Here is an 18,004-nt window from a genome sequence, read left to right as displayed (position 1 = left end):
CAGCCTCCTAACAGCTTCAATGAGAAGACATCAAGAAAGTAAAGAGGCTTTTGGAAAATTCAGGGACCACAAAAAAACCCCCCTAATATATTATCTTAATAAAACAAAGTATTTTTATTAAATTTCTATTATTTAATTTCATATTCAACTATATGCATATCCAGCTGCATTGAACCAGTACAGCTCATTAGACTTCAGAGCTTTGGTGGTCTTAAAACTTCTTAATATTTGACTCTCAATTTTTATATGTAATGAAGTTGCCACAAAGTTAACAAAATGCCCATAAACCAGAGGTCCCTTCTGCAGAAATTAGCTTAGTTTATCACATTGTATACTAAATCCATTTATTTGATTTTAAGATTATTTAAGAGGGATTTATTAGTGTTTCTAAGTTGCTTCAAACAGGCAAGACAAGCTGAAAGTGCCATGTGTACTTGTACCAACTAATCAGCAGAACAGTCATAGTATAAGTCATCAAGTCTGAGATAAACTATGATTACCTGTGAGCTCCCATTTAAAATTAATATCTGATGCACTGTAACTTGGAGGATTAATTTATGCAAGTTGAGTACTGTGTTCTGATATTGGTTGTATACATAATGTGAAAGTATTTGTAATAAAGGAGGATGTTGAAAAATGCATTTCCATGTTTCTTAGTAAAAAGCTGGAGGGAGAAGTATGAAAAGCTATATCTTCTGAAGTATTCTAGAAGATGCTAACAGAAAAATGGAATTTTTCTTTTATAGAAAATTGAACCTTTAGAAATCTGGTTCTAATCTGAACTGAAATTGGTTTTATTTTAAAATTCCCCTCTGAACCCAAACTTGTGAAAGTTTTAATTATGAAAAAATAGAACATTTCGTTAACTATTTAAACCATTAGAAGATTCTAAATACGTACAATAGTGTGTGTTTGCATTTTGTGTTTATAAATATATATAATTTGTAATGAATATCCTGAATATTTGTGTAAAAATACTAACATAACCTCAACATTATAAATGTGCAATGACATTTATCAGCCCTAGAGTTATATATTAGACCTGAAACTATTTGTTTTTATGTTTCTTATAGGAGGAAATGGATGTTTTCGAAATGCTTCAACTTTGACAAGAGTGCATTTAAAGCAGTGATGAAAAACTCCTCTGGCCTTTCAGGGAGGCCTTAAAAATTTTATATTTCTCTTTTGAGAGGAGACAGGGTAAAAAACCTAAAGAACACATGTCAGAGCAAGAACCAAAGTTTGGCAGGAGAAGTGCTGAACTTGACACACAGTACCTCCCAGGAAACGGTTGGGAGCCCACTGAAGTCAATGGGAATTTTTGACTGGCTTCAATGGCATTGGATCAAACCCAAAAGGGCTCTATTCAGCAAAATATGTGGATTTTACTTGAGGCACGAGCTTAATGAGACTTTAGCAGGTACTTTATAAAGCCATACACACTTGCATTTTTTTTGAATGCACACTCATATTTTTTTTTAATTATTAAGATCCCTACCATGTGAATTGTTGCAATGTGGTAATAAAAATCTTGAAGCAGTCGGCTTTAGTTGTCTAAATACACAAAGAAATGAAAGTTTGAGAGGAGATGCTGGGCCACACTTCTCAAAGGAACCACAAAAAAGGCAACTATTTCAGAATGGGAAGTGAGAAAAAGCAGATGTTATAACCAGGGGATTTTCCAAGTTTTAAATATGAGGCAAAATTTACACTGTGGTAGGACTGAAAGATCAAAGTCAAAGGTGGTATAAAGCGGCATATCAGTGACTCAGATTAAAGGTTTGGTTCACAGGGTCCCTGCCCCAGAAGGGAAAAGTGGAAGAGCATTTACTAAAATCTTTGTTTCTTGATTCTAGTCACTCCTGTGCCAGCGCTCACTTTGCCTACAGTAAAGCTATTTGTAAGCAAGAAACAGATTATGTTTTTTTTTTTAATTTTAACTACAGGATTAGAAGAACTGCTTAAGAAATTAAAATGCAGCCCTACAGATTTCAGCAGCTAGGAGCTATTGAAATAAGATGGAACTTTTCAACGAGAACATCTCCTTTTTTACATTAAAGAAAAGATAATCTTGGGGTGGGGGAAAGAAAAGTAGATGCAAAGGTGGTAATAAATCAAGATGGATTAGAATCTAAGTCTCATATCTGGATCTAGACTTCAGAATTCAATCCTTCATTGTATAGGTTGAAATCAGGTCTGAAGACACAGCATTTGATAAAGTTTGGATTTATTCTTAGCACTAGAATTGATATTATTCTGAAAGGGTATTTTTCATTAGCTCTTAGTAAGGGTGATCCTTTCAAGTCTTTCAATAAATTGGGACCCTTAAATTGGTGTATTGTACTTCTGTTTTTATTTTAGCCATTTTACAGTGACTCAGTTATGTGGACCTGAGTTGCTGTCCTGATGCAGACATGTTTGATATGCAGTGAAAACATAATCACAAATATATACTAGGTTCCCTTAACACCACATGAGAGTCCTGTGAGTGTAGTCACCATGCTAGCATCCTGCTTATCTAGTAACCAAAACATTTGTGCAATTTTATCACAGCACTCACAATGAATCACTGGCCACCCCCAGGGATGTTTCCATCAGACGCATTGTCTTTTTCTGGACTGAGAGTCCAGCAGTGTGAAACCTGAGAAACAGCAAACCCTTAATAAGGGTAATCAGCAACCCCCTAATAAGGGTAATCAACAACCCCCTAATAAGGGTAATCAGCAAGCCCAGCCCTTGCAGGCCCAAGTTCTGAGGTCAGGTGACTCATGTAAAAGCTATCCAGGCCAGTCATGAGACAAAGTTTTTGTAGCCACATCAGCTTTCCAGCATTTACTGCAGCTCCCAAGTCTGGCTTGTGCTCATTGTGTTTGTTATTCATCAGATTTATTAATGCATTGTCCTGAGTTTTAAATTACAGCCCTTAGTGATGGTGTTCGTGCAGATGTCCCAGCGGCAGGCATCAGGGAAGTCTGTGGAGCAGCAATGAGCGTATACAGCCTCTGCTCTCTGCAGGGTACTGCTCGCTTAAAACAACTTTATTTTAAGATTAAAAACTTTCTATGAAGTTAGCTAGTTTCTCCCTTTTGTTTTCCATTTCACAAGCCCATACTGCCATTTTGGCACGGTCTTTTACCCTCAAGAAACAACCTGCCAGGCCGCTGTGGGGGCCGGGCCATTCTTCCAGGCTGGGTTTCTGCCTTGCTTTCTTTTACCTCAAACCATTTCCTAAACTTGAATGTTCTTGTTGAAAGGGTTGCTTTAAAGCATCTGCCGAGCTATTTACCTCAGGGATTCCAGATCAGGAATTTTAATCATGTTGATCATATCAGATTTCATTTAGGAAGAGCACTGGATGTTACTTCTTACTTCTGGATTGAACCATGCCTAAAGCATGACTGGCTTCATCTCTCTGTGTTTTCTCTCTGCTCTGTCTTTTGTCCTCTTCTCCTGCTTGTAGCTGCAAGGGAAGCATGACTGGTTGTGCGTTAGATGGTGACTTTACCACTCTCGGTCACAGTCCTCAGTGTTTACATTGTTGAGGAAACTGTGTGTACAGTACGAGGCTGGGAAAGCTCAGGCTTTCCCCTGCTGTAATCCCCCTGCTGTTCCTTTTCTGGGGGACCACAGTGACTTACACTGTTGCAGATGAATCACCACTGCCTGACCTTCAGAACCCTTTGAGTTATGTTTGTTTAGAGAGGCTGAATAAAACTAAGGATATCAATAGTTGCCCCGGGAAAAAATACTATAAGCAATAATAAATAACCGTTATCTGTTCCTCTCCTTAGGTCATACATATAAATCCGCACACTGTCAGTGGAAGTTCTGCACCAGATAAGGGTGAGTGGCATGTGGACTTTTGTGTTGAAAATAAATTAATTTGCAGATGTCTATTGGTGACACAAGGCAGTCTGGGCCTAATTAGGGCAGCTGCTTCTCTGTCCTTCACATACAAGAGAGCATGGCAGCCACGGTCTCAGGGCACAGTGACAGGCCACTGAACTAACCTCTCAGCTGTAGCTGGGCTTTCCAGAGTAACACTGAAGCACCAGGAGAGGGACACCAGGAGGTTTCCTATCCTGTGTGAGAGGAGAATGAGGATTTTCATCTCTGGGACCATGCAGTGGCAAATTTTGAAAGCACAGCAGTTACTAGTACTAGTTACTAGTGCTTTCTTTAATGAATCAGTGAATAATGGTCAAAGAAAAGCAGGAGATGAAGCAACAGATGTGTGGTGTCTTTCAGATAGTCATTATGTTGGACTTCCTGATCCCACAGAAATGTGACTTGGAAATTTTACCAAATCTCCTAATTGGTGCACTTTGGGGAAATAATGCTTCAGTTGAGCACAGCACAGAAAGAAGGAATGAGGAAGCTCTCAATGAGAACTCTTCTGAAGAAAGCTTTTACTGGGTTTTACCAATTTCATTGGCTCTGAGACGTGAGGTACAGGGAAATTTTCATCTACTGGAAGCAGACTTTTTGTGATCAAGACATTTTCTTGTCACATATTAAGTTTAAGGTATAAAAGATGCCACTGTTACAGACAATTGTATATTTACAAGGACTACCTGAGATTTGTTTTTAATTCACAGACTAAACCTGGGTCTGTTCTTCCTTGGTCCATCTGTACATTAAAACACTTCTATATCTGTGAGTGGTATCTTTTAGGGCTTAGGCTTTGTAAATGAAAATGATATTTGGACCTGGAATAGAGGACTGACGTCTGGATTTAGCTTAGATAACACTAAACCAGTCACAAAAATCACAGTCCCAAATAGTTAAAGTGTCCAAGACATTCATTATTTTAGCTGCAGTATTGGCTCTGAGTACACTGTTAGCCCTTACTGTTCTTGCCCAGCCTACCCCAGGCTTTCCCCATGCTGACAATGGACCAGGACCTCATTTCAGGTTCTTCCTGAGATATGTCACAGATCACCATTTCAAATTGATTGGATTTCACAGAGTGATCCCTGGCCTGACTCGACTCATCCCCCTGATTTCAGTAGATGATCACTAGACCATTGATGGGACCTGTCTCTGTCACTACCCAGCCTTGCTTAGGTGCCACTGGCTGGTTCCTCCTTAGCAAGGACATAGCCAACATTGGGATCTTCTGAAGCTCCTGGCTTTTCCCCCTCTTCCTGCTCCCAGAAGGTCTCACTTTTTACTGACCCAAAGCCAGATGGTTTTGCGGAGTTTTCTGTGCTCACTGATATTCTCTGTCAGTCTCCAGAAAACTGAGTGGGCCTCACATTGAGATTTTGGTAAGAGCATCTTTATGATTATGAGCGGAAAGGCATAGATTTTGTTTAAATCTGCATGGCTCACTGAAATTTGTATCTTTTTAGCTAAAGAAAGCGTTGTGGCTTAACCCCACCGGTAACTGAGCACCACGCAGCTGCTTGCTTACTCCTCTCTCACCCAGGGGGGTGGGGAAGAGAATCAGAAAGGAATGCAGAACTTGAAGTTGAGACAAGAACAGTTTAACAATTGAGATAAAACAAAACCAAAATAATAATAATAACAGTTATAATGAAAAGGAGGGAGAAGGGGAGAGGAATGAAATCTGAAGGGAGGGGAGAAAAGAAAACCAGCGACACATAATACAGCTGCTCACCACCTGTTGACCGATGCCCAGCCAGTCCCCGAGCAATGATCCACAGCCCTGGCCAACCCCCCCCAGTTTCTGTACTGAGCATGACGTCCCATGGTATGGAGTATCCCTTTGGCTAGTTCAGGTCAGCTGTTCCGGCTGTGTCCACTCCCAATTTCCCGTGCCCCTCCAGCCCTCCCACCGACAAGGCCTGAGAAACCAAGAAGTCCCTGACCACAGTGTTCCCACACCAAAGCCAAAAGGCAGACCTGCACTAGCCACCAAGAAGAAAATTAACTCTGTCCCAGCCGAAGCCAGGACAAGAAGAAAACAGAAACTAATGCAGAGTGATCTCAGAAGCTGAAATGACATTTAAACATGTTTTCCAGCCACAAGATTATCCTTCCTCATTACGTTCATACTACGGTACCATTTCAAAATCTGAAGCCAGCTTCAAAATGTCTTGGTTTTAGGAGTTTTGCACATGCTTGGTGTGCAGCTTTGAAGGGCACTTCCCTGCTCTCAGCTAAGGTTATAATGCAACCAAGAAACAGCGCATGTTCAAGCACAGAGACCAAAGAACAATTGTACTTCAAAGGAAGTCTGAAAAACAATCACCTTGCAAGCTCTGTAGCAACACTTACATGAAAACTGAGAAAAGCCCTTTCAGATTTTTCTTTCAGCACACTTAACAACATGGTTAAATATGGGACTGCCAAAACTAAATTAAGGAGTCTTGATGGTACTTATCTCACAAGGAACAGCTTGAAATTCACAGCACCTGGAGGCTGTTGTTTTCATGCTGTTTTGTAAATGACACCATGGGAAAGTGCTAAGTTATCTTCTAGAAATGGAGCTGTGGCAAGGAACTATTTGTAATTAGCTTGAAAAAATGTTATCAGCAGTAGGTGACTGGTTTTTTTTGCAGAGTAGGGTAACTTGGAATATACCTGCACTGCAGTCACAACGCAAACTGCTATCCAACAGTTAAATACCCTAGCTAGTGCTGGGATCAGTCTAACTGTAACCCAACTATAGGCTAACTGTAGTTGCTTTTTTGGATGGTCAGTTACCCAGCCCACTGTTGACATGGTCTGCTTATTACCTGCTCATAAACCCCTGAATTTAAATGCTACTTCTCTGTCACAATAATTTTGTGACTGCAGTCCTTACTGTCCTTGGCCCACATTTGGTTCCCAAATGTACAAGTGCAATTCTACAATACATTAGCTGAAATCAATTAAGTCTTTCTCAGTTTATAGCAACTAAAAGCCAAATTTGACCAATATACTCTGCTGACTCTCTAAATGGCTGTATCTTTACTGATCAAATGTAGTGCTGCTCTGCTAGTTTAAGCCAACAGAGAATTTAGCTATGCATTGGAAAATCAATTGAGTGAAGCCTTCAAACAATCTGAGCTAACCTCTCATCTTGACAAGCACATGGAAACATGTATCAGCACTATTATAACAATCATGAAAAAGTATGAAAGTGGATCTGAAGCTACGTCTGTTGTATATGTACACTATTACTTTGGGAACAGAGAAGAATCTTTGTATAAGAACACATTCTTCTATGCAAATTCATTCCAGGGACTATCATATGAAAAGGATCTATCACACTATGATGTGTCTCTCTGATGTGACAGCTTTGAGATTCTGGATTAATCAGACCTCTTTGACTCCTTTTTGCTGAACGATTAACACACAACAGAAGAATATTTAGAAGTCTGAGAACAGACATATAGGAATAGGAATATGTAGGCCTACTTGGGAAGGAAGGGTATGGATACTCCCATTTTAAAGATGGCAAATGTCTTGCCAGAGGCAGATGTCTTAGATTAAAGGGAAAGTTAGGGAGTCTGCTCAGATTTAAATTAAGAGTAGCTATAGTGAATTGCAAAGTCATTGAGTGCAATATCAGGCTCAGAATCTCCAATTACCTCGCACCATCACTCAAAGACTGGTGTCTTATTCAGTAAAGCCCATCACCATCCTTGTATTTTCAGCTAGGTGCTTCCATCCTTAACTCATATGCTAATTTTTAGTGTTCTTGTAATGAAGCTCACATCTTTTCTTCTTACTGAGAGTTAAAGAAGAAATATTTTTACTTTGGAGAGTGAATGACAACAATGCTTTGGTTGATTGTATTTCAGGAAGGGGTTGAGAAAGCCTTGAGAGGCTTTTGCTATAGTGCTCTCTGAGATTAGATTTACTGTATTCTCCTGACTACAGTGGTATAATTAGATAGATATTTATTATACAGTGACACAAGCAAAACCCAAATTCAACAGAATAAAGACTTCTGCTAGTCATTGCCTAGCTCATCATCTGTTTCTTAGCTACCTCCCTGGAGTTCTGCTTCTCCAAATAACTGTGTGCAACTAAACTGACTCTTAGGGTGCAGAGAATGAGGATGGTATAGGACAAAGATGGCTCGCTTGGGTGGCTTAGGTTCTGGGCAAAGGTCCTATAGTGGTAACTAGAGGTCCTTGTGTAATTTCTGTAGCCAAAGGCTGCCAACTACAACATGGACATCCAGTGGTTTGTTCTTTCCTTCTTTCCTCCTGCCAGGGTTACAGTGTCAGCTGATGAAGTGGTAATTATGTACATAACTAGGTCTTCATATTCACCCTTCTATGGCCTATTTCTGTATCTGATTAAGTCAAAGAGAAAGTTTCCACTGTATTCAATGATGCAGAATAAAGATTTAGGTGGGGGTTTTGGGGTGTATTTTTTGCTGTATTTTTAAAAAAATATACATAACAGAGAGGTCAGTCTTCAGATGTGCCATGTCAGAGCAAGGTTCCCCTCTTTTTTCCTTTCCTGAAGTGTTACAATAAAGCTGACAAGTCAAGGATGAGTATTTCCTTCCAGCCTATCCAGCCATATCCAGTCACATCAGATTGTAAAGTATGTGAAACAGAAAATGGTTATAGAGATGAGTAAACTGATAACGTGATTAGAGCATACATTTCTCAAAGAACAGCTGGTGACTTTCATACAGAGTCCCCTCCATGCTGTGAAACAGCAAAACAACACATTCCAACAGTTAAGATAAAGCTAAGGACTTCCAGAATGGCAGCCTATATAATGTATTCAAAGGCTCTTGCTGCTTCAGAAAATCCTGTGTGATCAAAACCTTCCTCTCTCCCTTCTCTCCCTTCTGGTTGTAGTTTAACACTTTCTAAAAGCAAATTACATGGTAACAAGATTTGTGGAAAAGTTGAGAAGAATATACAAGTAAAGTCTGGGCCATTTGACAGATGGACCTGAGGGTCACTTATTTTTTAGAAAGAAAAAAACCCACCAAAAAAAGGTTATTTAGATTCTCAGTTCCAAATAAAATCAATTTTGTGGAAGTTAGGCACTTAAATTCCAGTAAAACTGCAGGTCACAGAAAATATCTAGGGCAGATGGCGAATCTTGCTTTTCTCTCCCAGCTCTGCAACTCCTTGTTGCTCACTTATTTTCTTATTGCAGCATCCCACACCTCCAGCATCTGTACTGGTTTTGCAACTCAATTTATGCTTTTCTTACTTGATTCTATGAAGCCTGCTTCTCTTTCCATCTCTCTGGTGCCTGAGTTGCTCTGTCACTGCAGCAGGTACTACATCATGCCAGACACAATTCCAGGGAAAGTCCCATTCATCCCTCAGGGCTCTATGGTGATCTGAGCAGAGAAGACCGGAGCAGAGAAGTGTTTTGCTAATAACCCACTGAGTGGATACAGACTGAAGTATTCAGAGGCTTATAAACTAGTTTGAGTGGATGTTCATCAGAATAAAAAACCAGTACCGGGAAGATCCATCTGCCAAACCTGAAGCTCCTGCTCAAAAGCACAGAGGAGCCCTAGGAAATACTCTTACAGTGCTCTAACATGGGTTTTCCTCGATATTGATTTATTTCTGAGGAAACTGGTCATTTACTTCTGAAAAACAAGAACGTGAAATACTTCAGTCTAAACAGGTAATGTTTGGAAGACATGTAAAGAATTGTAGGAGAGCCTTACAGTAGAAAGGATAGAAAAAATGCTTCAGTCCTTGCTTTGCAGAGAGGAAAATCTTGATACTATGATGTTTTATGATTTCCGTAAGTTCTTCGTGTGTTTTTTTTGTGGTTTTTTTTTTCTTTGTTTGTTTGTTTTTTCTCTTTTTTTCTTTTAGTATTTGTTACACATTAAGAAAACAGAATGTGGGGACTACCTGCCACCCAGTTCACAGACACATATGTGAACACGCACATTTTGTATAAAAGTAAATACATCTGTGGAGATCTACATATGTACACATATATATGTATATTCAAAGTAGTTTCTGTAGCAAGGTATAATTGTTTGGGATAGTGTTCTGTCTTACCAGAAGGAAACTCATTTGTCTTAGCTGTGTCTGCAGACAGCAGTCTTTTTAACGAAGTAAATGCATCTCTCACAACAGATTAAAGTCAAATATGATACTCAAGAGCCTCATTCTCTGCTAACAGTTGAGCTTTCCAACGTGAAGCAATTTCCGTAACACTGGCATGTACAGTAAACTCCTTCTTTGAAGTTAGCTCTAGTTGAACATTAGAGCAATAGGAATATTTTGTGTTTTAAATATTCTTATCAATATGTTCACTGTCTGACAGGAAAATAATACTGGTAAAATCAGAATACTATGTCAGCCTGAAAAATGCTTACATCCTTGCTTTGAACGAATAGAAGAGAAACACGTGAAATACCCATTTCATTATGTTATTTTTTTCCAGCCTTCTTAACTAGTTCCTACAGTTCTGTTGTTGCTGTTGCTTTCTTACAGAATATTAACAAACAGAGCAAGAAATTTAATAGTGTTAATAGGTTGTGGTGCTGTTCTACATAAATACATTTTCTGGTCTTTCTGCGATGAAGTATTCACCAGCGAATTCAAAGGAGGTCTCAATTTTGTGGTTATCCGTGTTTTGTAAGAACTGTCTTTGGATTAATGGTCAGCTCAAAAGCTTTTCAAAACTTTCAATGGACTTTTGGGACTCTCTTGTCTGATCTCTTACTCTCCCGAGCCAGAAAATATTCACCTGGTGCTATGTACAATGCTATAGGATGAAAAACACATTCTTCTATGCCAAATGTGATTTAAATTAATTTAAGCCCCATTTATATATTAATGCTGGCCAAAACATAATTGTTCTAAGTGTGTGTATGGGTCAGCAGCTCTTCACTTCTGCCAGTTCAGCTGGAATCCCATCAGAACTTCTGACAGATATTTCTGTCTTCTACAATGAGCCCTCAGAAACCTCCACAGGGACACGCAGGACTGTAGCATGTGCACCTCCCTTCCCATCATAAGGCCCCGAAGAAAGTGCTTACTGTCAATCACCTGTGAGTGAGTGACAGAAAAGTCTTTGTGGCACAGGATCTGAGCAGAAGCCATTTCTGATAACCCACAACCCCTTGTTGTGCTGCTTGTGTTTACTGGGGGCGGATGGACCCCAACCTTTTGAAGGAACACCAAAGTGAGGAATGGCAGTCCACCAAGTTATACAAGATATTCAGGTGGGGTTCTGGAAAAAAAAAAAAAAAAAGAAAAGCAATTCTTGACTCAGTTTGAAATGTTATTAATTACTTCTAAAATTAACATGTTTTTTTCTGGGAAAGAGGGTAGAGGAAAGTGTTTTTCTTTTACCTATCAGCATAAATGGCATGGTTCTAGCTACAACATGTAATTAACGTTGTCCAAAGCAAATCTTTCATTTAGAATGGAATAGTATCAGTGATATTATTAACTAAAAATATTATTAACTAAAAAACCTCTGTGCCACTCGATTGAAAAAATGCAGATGCCTTGAAACTGAGTGCACATATGATTTCATTCCAAAATTTACTTGAGAATTTGTTTTGTTTTGTTTTTCAAGATACTCATCCTCATTTTAAAATTACATCAGTTGGATTATTATTCCTATGTTAAGTTCCAATATGCAGAACTGTGATGAAAATTTTATTTTCCAAAGATCTTGGAGGTAACTGTTATTAATTTTCCCCCAGTGGAATATTGCTTTTAAAAAACAAACAAAAATATTTTTACGAGTTTTCAGTTATGCAAGCAGATTTCCAAATTGTTCTACCTCTGTTCCATTAGTTGAGTCAGTTAGTCTGTAAGTCAGTATTTTTTTTGATTTTTAAATGAATAAATAACAAGTTGGTTTGCCCTCCGTTTATTCTCTCCCCCAATATCTTTGTGTACATACCATGTGAGCCAGTAGGAACAGAACAGCATTTCTATACTGACAATGAATGAAACTTGCAAATTCCTTTTGTCTGAAGTAATACTCATAGATAGCTACAAGGAAAATGTTTTGCCTGGACTTTCTGCTATATAATAGGATTCTTTTGGGCAAAGAAATACTTTTCATATTTTCTACAACTTTAAAATTTTATTTGTTCACCTCCTCTTTTAAAAACCACATATTTTGCTTACTAATATTTTATATTTAGTCACTGCCTTTGTTTCCAGTTGACAAAGGTGGTCTGAAAAAATGGAAGTAATTTCTTCAAGTAGAAGACTCTTTGCTCTAGTGATCTGAGTCATACACATTTGCTACAGGACAGGAAGAGCAATTGAAAACCAGCTCTTTAACCTACTGGTGGTAGAAATTGATGAGAACAAAGAAATTAGTTTGAATTTCATATTTTGAGAGCTTGCACAATCAAAACACAAAGGGCAGCTGGTTGTTGACAGGCAGGTAATAATCCATATTCTTCAAACCTCATGTTTTGCTTCCCATCACATCTGTGCTTGGAAGAAGAAAGTAGGAAAAAATTAAGAGTTTGTGGGAAATCATGGAGTAAAAAGAAGGGAGGATAGTTCTGTAGGAAATTAGGCTTTCATTACCCATGGACAATTCTCCAAGCAGCTGCAACCTCAGTTGAAGTGTTGTCTCTTTGCTAGTGCTTCCTCCCTCTACCTGAGAAATGTCTTGTGTGCTTTAGTGTTCTTTCTATTAGAACATGTTGTTTTGGGATCTTTTTTTTGAAGGAACTTCTCTCAAAAGGCCACCTGACTATCACTAAACCAACCGAGTCAAATAATTTAGTATAGGAGGAAGCAGTAAATTTTAGGGGCTGTGGATTTCATTTGGGTATATGTTATGGGAAATCTGTAAATATTAGGATATCATGAGGATACCAACCCACATGATTATAAGAGCTGCAACGAGACAGTTACAAGTAATGCAGAGCATAGTCTAATTTCTTACTTAGAAATGGAAATTTACAGTGTGAAATCTCTTTATTCATAACAGCTGCAATTTTTGTTTGTTTGTTTTTGTATACAGCTATTACTATTTCTTATAAATGTCATCTTGATTTTTGATCTTTTAATAATTTGCTCAAAGAAGGGGAAAATGTTCAATGGAAGATTGTTCTTTGTAACTGTATGAACAAAATCTTGGATTCTTGGATCTTATCATCATATCCTCCTGGATCTTACCCCCTTACTGGAATCTACAATCTGTGTGTTTAACATTGTGTATCAGCCATAGGATCACTTACATTTTAAGGTGAAAAAATATATGGAGTATCAATAGAATATTAAACATTTCTAGAAAGCTGGGTGTAATAAGTGCTGGCTAAGTGTCCAAATAGCATATTTAGTCTTTTTCTCACTTTCATTTGTATTAGTTTCTTGGTAGAGTTTGGTAGGGCTTTTGTTGTTGTTGTTCCTAAATCAGTTTCAGAAATGTCAAGGAAAGAAAATAAAACTAAAAAATAAAACTTGTAATCAAGCTCTATTCAATTTCTTAGGGAAAAAAGATGGTTTTAATATGTGCAATGTTTGGCCTTTTATCAAAATATTTAGATTTTTAATTCTTGGCTTGCTTAGAAGTTAAAATGTCTATTGGTGAAATATTTCTTTAGTAGCAGTCACTGCTATGCAGTATACGCAGACAAATTTATGCAAAAAAGATTAATCTTAAGACTGTTTCTAAGAGTAGTTTAAACCCCTGTAGTCATGACAAGAAGTAAAATCAGCACCGCTTGATTTAGAGAACCCCTGCCTCCCTCTTCAGTTATTTGAATTTTCTTTGTGAGCAAGATTTTTTTGACCTATTGGATAGAAAGGAACACTAATTTTGATGAAAGATATGGGTTTCTGAAGTCAAATATTTTAACATTGTTTTGTCACTGTAAACGTGAGATTTTAGTTCACACTGAGAGACAATAGTTGAACTTTTTATAGTGATACCTGTAAAGAATAGAGAAACCTATAGCAAGCCAGAAGGTTTATAGACTATGATATGGACAGATGCAATTAAAATATATTTCAAAATTAATTGGTTATGCAGAATGAGCATATGGTTTCCTTTCCAGACAGCATGTGCAAGTTAAGACCTTTATTTTGTCATAAAGTACAGCTTTTATTTGATCTCAGGGTGTTTTGTTTTTTTTTTTTTTAATTTATTTATTTTGTTTTGTCATTGATATTGCTTTTTGTTGGCTTCAGTATGTGAAACACCTGGTCAGTCACGAGCATCTGTTCACGATGTCAGCTACTCTGCCATGGCACATTGGCTACCAGTGGCTGTTCTGGTCAGGTTGGGCTGAAGTGAGTGGGCCACCTCATCTTGTCATGGCTCCTACAGGAGGAAAGGGAAGGTGCTGTGATCCTTGAGGTGTGCAGGTGAAAGGTAAGTTCTGTAAATGACACAGAAGTTGGATGGTCTCTCCTCTGGTTCGTATGCAGCTGTCTCCCATTTGTTCTTCACTGATGCCTGCAGATTACCTTCAGTTTTGAACCACGGGATTTCCAATGCCACATGTCTTTCTGGCAGATACAAGCTTATGTAATCCCGAGAGAAAATATTTAGGTTCTTTTTTTACCAGAAATAATAAACTTGGCTTTTTCGTTTTCCCCTTCATATGTAATACTGATGTTGATTGGCATAGCAAAAGTAAATTAGATTGTTGCAAACTTAAAATAGAATTGCACTAAGCTGTGGCTAATAACAGTTCAGTGCTGAAGTTATTTAGTATCAATTACTATGAATTGTGGCATGAAGGGAAAGTATAGTGTAGAAAGGTGGAAAAACCGATTCATCCCATCTCTAATTAGATAATGACAATAGGGGAAAAAGTGAAAGAAGTGTATTAAAAACAGTTCTGTAAGGTTGCAGGATTTCCATGTCAGTATCTTGAGCATCCACATAGTGATCCAGAGGGATCCAGTTTTCTTACACTGAGGTGATCATGGGGTTGTTGCTACGGTATTATTATTTGAATTTGCTCACTTGTGCTTCTCTGAAGCTGTGGAATTGGCTTATCCCTGCTATCTGAACAAATATTGGGCTGTCATGCAGCAATGAAAAGCAAAATGCTGTGACTGTAAACATTTTAATTGACATTTTTGTCTCCAATAAAAATTGTTTTCTCATTACACTAGTCTAAATCTTCAGTATCTCCATGGGTTACTTCCACTTTGATCACTGAACTGAAACCCAGATTTTTTCACAGATACCTTCTGTCCTACTGTGTACATCTTTTATTTTATTTTGGGTTTGTTTCTACATTTGGGAAAATTTCAGAAAGTGTTGAACTAAAAGGTACTGGTTCCGTGTGTTAGAATTCTACTAAAAATAGCTGTCTTCCAACTAGATTAAGATTTAAGCTCAACCTTGTATCACTCCATAGAATACATGGTGGCGTTCTCCCTGGGAGCAATTAGCCTTGTTTTAGCTGTTGGTCATAAGACACATCTCAGGGTTTTTTTTTGCATTTTACTGCCAGTTAGGTTGAAAAAAGGTAGACTATTCTAGCAGTAGAAGCCACTGTTAGCTGAAGGGTATTAGGTGTGTGCTGAAAGGCAGTGGATCAAACTTCCAGCTTCCAGTGTGCCTTTCCATATTCACATGTCACCGTTCAAATGCATGACTGGTGCCACCCTGACCCCTGCCATTTGGGTTACTGTAGCTTGCCATCGTGCCAGTAGTGGGGTGTCATCCTCTGTCGTAGCTTGTGCTGCAAAAGAAAGGGGGTGTCTTCCAGTGGGTTTCCTAGTGACTCCATACAGAGGGTGGGAGATGAGATTCGCAAGCCTCAGGCTTCCTTCTGGGACAGTGTGTTCTAGGAGCATAGGCTTTTCTGCTTCTTTTTTTTCCTTTCCATGTAATCTGCCCCTGTTACAGACACTTTCTCATAGTTCCTTTCTCAGATTCTCCATTCCTTGCCATTCACATTCGATTGATGTGAAATGGCAGCCAAGAAAAAGCAGTTCCCAGGCTTTATTCTGCTCTTTGTGTGATGACAACCATCAAGTACTTTCTGTAAGTGCTTTTAAATTCCTGACCATTTCTTATAAATATATGTCAAACAGACCCGTACTAGGATGTTCATACCATAACTTTCCTTGTGTCACTTTCATGGGATTTAGTGAAATGAAACATGAATAACATAACTTGTGCACATACTGAACTCTCAGGGACATTCCTTGAAAATCGATTTCAGATAAATCAATACCAGCTTTAGTGAGAGTTTATTATTTTGTTTTGGGAGTAACATCTTTTGTGTGTTGGTACAAAGTCTTTTGCTTATTTATCAAGATGCTGGAAAAACATTAAGTCTTTCTTACGATGACTGACTACTGCTTTGCACTTGCTTCATCTCATGCTGGGATATGCTAAATCTATTTTGTCATCTATTGCTTTTTGGTCCATGTTCTATTCATATAGGACTGGTCAATTCTCTCAAGAGTGCTTAGAATAGGATAGAATAGAATAGAATAGAATAGAATAGAATAGAATAGAATAGAATAGAATAGAAATGAATATTTTGAGTTGGAAGAGACCTACAATGATCACCTAGTCCAACTGCCTGACTATTTCAGGGCTGACCAAAAGATAAAGCATGTTATTAAGGGCATTGTCCAAAGGCCTCTTCAACACTGACATACTTGGGGCATTGACCACCTCTCTGGGAAGCTTCTTCCAGTGTTTGACCACCCTCTTGGTAAAGAATTGCTTCCTAATGTCCAGTCTAAACACCCACTGGTGCAGCTTTGAACCATTCCCACATGTCTTCTCACAGGACACCAGGGAGAAGAGGTCAGCACCTCTCTCTCCTCTTCCCCTCCTCAGGAAACTGTAGAGAACAATGAAGTTGCCCCTCAGCCTTCTTTTCTCCACAGTAGACAAAGACAAACTCCTCAGCCACTCCTCATAGGACACATTCCTTCCAGCCCTTTCACCAGCCTTGCTGTCCTCCTCTGGATGCATTCAAGTACCTCAACATCCTCCTTAAATTGTGGAGCACATTTTCTGTTGTTAGAGCTCTTTGATATCCATTTTTTCAGGGGTTTTTTTGTTTGTTTGTTTGGTTTTTTGTTTTGTTTTGTTTTGTTTTTTTTTTAATGGAGTTATAAGCTACCAGCTGCTTTTTGCTAAAAGGCTTGATAAACAGTAAAAGAAGAGGTTTGCCTCTACTTATCTGATATGTATCTGAATATCACTAATGTTGATCATTACAACCACATGGTAAGCATGTGCTCCTACTTTGTAGATTGTCAAAATGCACCTCTGATAGGGAAGTATTTCAGGAGTATATCTCTGCATAACTCAAAGCAGATTTATTTGCTAAAGGGGGAAAAAATAAGATCTGGCATTTGTGAGCCCATTTTAAGAAATATCTTGTTACTAAACAAGATTAAAGATGAAAGAATATGAAAGAATATGAAAGAATTCCATCAACCTTATTTTAGCAAAGACTAACCTTCAGAATTTGGTTTTATGTTTGGAAATACACTTTCGGAAAAATTATCTACCAGTAGTCCTACTCAGAGGCCAGTTCCAGAGGTATTGTCCCTTTTTTTTAATTGGTTCATAGATCTGGATCCTTTTCTTAATCATGTCTTTCTGAAGATGTTCCTTCTTATTTGCTAAAGACTAAATGCAAGTGAATTTCAGAAAAACACCTTATCTCCCAGTATCCTCTTTTCCTGCTATTCAGCTCAATGACATTGCAGTCTTGTTTGACAGTGAAAATACAAATCTAATATTGAGTTGCCTCATACAGGAAAACTTGTGAACACAAATCTACAGCTTTTCCTGTTGTGGTGGTCTAGCTTCACTTGCCACCAAATTCATTCTCTTATAGAGTGTGTATGGTAAATGTGGTGTCTTTCCTCACCCTAAGAGTTTGCTTCAGGTTTTAGTTGTCTTTAACCAAACCATTTGACCTGTTTTACGCAATCTTTTCTTGTGTGGTGCAAAATGTCTTTCATAATCAGTCTTAAAAATGACTATGGCATGAACTCCTTGTGAACCTCATGACTTGCTTCCAGCATTTCTTACAGATCAGCTGTGATATATTGGTGCAATAGGCAGTGAAGAAAAAAAGTTGTTGCTTGGTCAAACACTACCCCTTTTCCTCAATGACATTATT

At 38.3% G+C, this 18,004-nt stretch overlaps 1 long non-coding RNA gene across 1 annotated transcript in view; it reads right to left on the bottom strand.

The window, feature by feature from the left end:
• Nucleotides 1-13,715: 13,715 nt before the first annotated feature.
• The window catches only part of LOC114011690 (uncharacterized), a 40,754-nt gene continuing 36,465 nt past the window's right edge, over nucleotides 13,716-18,004 (bottom strand). Inside the window, exon 3 of the long non-coding RNA XR_003553732.2 lies at nucleotides 13,716-15,586. This is a non-coding gene — a long non-coding RNA (uncharacterized LOC114011690). The remainder of the gene's footprint in view (nucleotides 15,587-18,004) is intronic.

The sequence above is a fragment of the Falco peregrinus genome, chromosome 3, assembly GCF_023634155.1.
Source record: "Falco peregrinus isolate bFalPer1 chromosome 3, bFalPer1.pri, whole genome shotgun sequence".
In the NCBI taxonomy this organism is placed as follows: Eukaryota; Metazoa; Chordata; class Aves; order Falconiformes; family Falconidae; genus Falco; species Falco peregrinus.
Note: the sequence above shows the minus strand (reverse complement) of the source record. Positions and strands in the feature narration are given on the sequence as shown.